Genomic DNA, 3,589 nt, shown 5'->3' with positions numbered 1-3,589 from the left:
GGGAAAAGGAAGCAGTGTCTGGCTTCCTGAGGTCTGAACTGGGGACTCATTGCAGGAGGGGAGGGGCTGGGAGCCATGGGGGAGTTCTTGGTCTCATCTCAGGAGCGGGGTCTGGGAACCGTGGGCCAGCCCCTGGGGTATCAGGGCACAGGGGGCAGAAAGGGCCCAGGAGAGGCCACTGTCTAAGCCTAGAGAAGCTCTGGCCCCCAGTCTCTGTCACCCAGTGCTGACAGTAGACCCCTTGGGTCCCTGGCCATGTCCCCAAGCCTTGGACCTTGCTACAGGGCCCCCTTCTGCCAGTCTAGTGGCCACACTATGCCCTTTGGAGGCTGAAGCATGCAGGGAACCCTCCAAACGTGACCCCCAGTCCTGATCCTGGACCTGACACCCCTCTGGCCACCAGACAGAGGGTGCGGGAGCAGTGCCAAGGCCATCAGGTGAAAAGCGGGCTGGGGTCCCTGCTCTGGCGCAGGAACTGTGGGGGGAGCCAGGGCTCTGAGCCCAGAGGCTGGCTAGGGTGGGCGTCCAGGTGGGTGTCTGCGAGACTCCACACATCCACTCACCATGGATCTAGCGTGGTCATTAGCATCCCCACCCGACACCCACCCACCCACCACATTGCCCCCTCAGCCCCTGCTGCCTGCCCCCAGTATTGGGGTCTAGAATGGCACAGGCTCTGCTCAGCCTGACAGTCTGAGAAATGACCCGACTGCATCTCCACCGTGTGTTCTGACTGGAGCAAGCTGCTTGCTCAGACCCGAAGACGCCCCTGCCTCTGGGTCTGTGCACGAGCTGGTGCCCCTGCCTAGCCCACCCTTTCTCTCATCTCCAGTTCCAACTCTGTTCTCCATGGACTCGGCATCTGGGGAATGCTCCCTGTCTCTTATCCCCACTTCTGCTTTCTCCCACCATCAAGGGCTAGGAGAGAGGTCATGAGGCTATGACCAGAAATTCCCTGAGGTGCCAGGCACTGTGCTGTGAGCGGCTTCAGGTCCAGCCGGCCTGCCCATCTAGATGGAAGGAAAGGACAAGCAACTGTCCAAAGGCCTGATGCGCCCATGGAGTGCCATCTGCTTGGAATGGTGTGAGAGGCACAGGGCAGGACCTGAAGGCCACTGAGTCACCAGGCTGAGCATCAAGGGTTCCTGTGAATGCTGGGAGCCACTGGGTGTTCTGAAGGGAGAGCAGCAAGGTCTGAGCAACGTGCTCCAGTGTCCAGGCCCGAAGAGGTTACACGGCGGTCAGGGGAGAGGTTCCCTCGCGGGGGGCTGGGGATAGGGGTGAGAGGTACTACTGTTAGGAAGGGCCCTGGATGAAGGAGACCTAAGCAGGACAGAAGCCCCATTCCCGCCCCCTGTCCCCAGGGGATTATGATGCCCACCCCCCCGCAACTACTTCCAGGGCTTAGCCATGGGACCTCCAGATCACTGGGCCTTCAGGGGAACTCACCCCACCAACCCCACAGGCAGAGTCACTCACCCCCCAGCTAGCTGGGCCTCAGGGCCCCATCTTCCAGCCCAGATTCTTCAGGAGGCTTCCGAAGTGCAGTCCACAAGGCCTCACCCCAGAACACTCACACTGGGTACCTCTGGGACAAAACCGTGTTTCCCTTCAGATGGGGTACCCCCAGCACAGAGTGGAGCCTCCCTCAGATTTCCTCTGAACAGGGGAAGCCTCTTCCCACAGACGGGAAACTGTTCCACCTCATGACAGGGCTGTGCTTACCCCTCAGACTGGACTCCCCCAGGACTGGGCTGTGTTCATCTTTTAGGTGGCTCACACCACGCCCTGCCCCCAACAGACCGGCCACCCCCCAAAACAAGGTGGCGCTCGCCCCTCAGACTTGTTACCACTGGCCCTTCAGATGAACCCCCCGCCAAGTGCTTTGAGCTTTTTCTTTGGACTAAATGTCCCTGAGACGTGCTGGGTACCCCCTCAAGTTGGTATCCCCACACAGGGCCAGGTTCCCTCATATCCCCTTGAATGCCTCCTTCCCAAGGGCTGTCCCTCCTTCCTCAGGACTTTCGCACCCAGGACAAGGCCAGGCCTCCTCTTCTAGACCCAGGACAAGGCCAGGCCTCCTCTTCTAGACTGGGCACCATGTTCCTCCTTAACCGGATGTCCAGGATAGAACTGGACTTCTGATATCAGTCTAAGCTCCTGGTCCAGGACAAGGTCCCCTCGCCTAGACCTGGAGCTCCTGGGCCAGGGCTGGCCTCCCCACTCAGAGGGGCCCTGAGCCCCGCCTGGGGCATCCAGGTGTTGGCAGAGGAAGTGGGAGCCCTCAGAGGGCCTGGCAGGCGGTCAGGACCCTGTTTGCCTTGAACAGGGGCTGGATCCAGGTGGTCATTTCTCCCTTCAAGGCTGCGTAGCCCGGCCAAGCCGCAGGGAACACATAAACAGCGGCCGAGCCGGGCGGCAGGCAGGCAGGGCGGAGGACACCAGGAGACCCTGACTCGTCAAGTCTCTTTGGCCACAGTGTCTGGGCACCTCGTGGGCTGCTCTGGACTCCGACTGGGGCCAGTAATAGATGGGCTGCAGCTCCCACCTGTCTTGGATTTGCACGGGCCCTGCCTTCTCTGGCCTTGTCTACCTCCAGCCCAGGCTGAGAGGGGGACCTCTGAAGACGCGAAAGGAATGCAACCCCCGGGGCTCTTGAAACACAGGCCAGGCTTGATGGGGAAGCTGGGTGAGTCCCAGTTCAGAGTAGTTCCCAGCTCAGAACAGGTCTGAAGGGTTCAGGGGTATCAAAGACAGGCCTCTGATGACCCTCACATGCAAGCCTGTGGAGAAGAAATGACTGAACGGGGCCCATACGTGAGCCCGGAGTGAGCAAGCTTTCACTGTGTACTCCCACTAGCACTCAGTCTGGGATGGTGGTAACAGAGAAGACAGAATGAGGAGAACAGAGACTCAGTTCCCTGGAAGATGAAAAGCATAGGACCCAGCCCAGAGGTCTGAGGAGAGCCTTGGTCTGACGGCGTGCGAGGGGGACGTGGGCTTCCCTGGAGGACTAAGGGGTTGCGACCATGCATTGAGGGCAAATGAGGAGACCGGACCCTGCCCGGGGAGTCTAAGGGGATACAATTCTGCTGTGAGGAGGCCCTAAGAGGCCTGACCTTTGCTCAGAGGTTATGTTGGGCCTGACCCCTAAGCCTGAGGAGTCTGAGGGAACACAACCTGCTCTGAGGGCAGGTGAGGAGACATTTACCTTCCGTGAGGGTCCAAGGGGAGCCGCCCTGATGAGGGTGAGGGAAGTGACAAGACCTGCTCCGTGTGCTCTGAGGAGACCCAACCCTTCCCTGTTGGCACATGAGGGCACATGGACCTTTTGTGGGTGCCTGAGGGGACAGAGCTCCCCTCTGAGGGCATGTGCTGACAGAGCCTGAGGGGAGCAAGCCCTACTCTGAGGGCACCTGAGGGAACGTGGACCTCTGGGATCTGAGGGGAATAGAGCTCTGCTCAGAAGGTCCAAGCTCTGCTTGGACATCCTGAGGGGTTCTGAGGAAGACTGAGAAATGATAGTTGCACTGTGTGGGCTACAGAGACACAATCTTCCCCTGAGGGCAACTGAGGGGATATGGACCTT

Source organism: Bos javanicus, chromosome 22 (genome assembly GCF_032452875.1).
Source record: "Bos javanicus breed banteng chromosome 22, ARS-OSU_banteng_1.0, whole genome shotgun sequence".
Taxonomy (NCBI): Eukaryota; Metazoa; Chordata; class Mammalia; order Artiodactyla; family Bovidae; genus Bos; species Bos javanicus.
Note: the sequence above shows the minus strand (reverse complement) of the source record.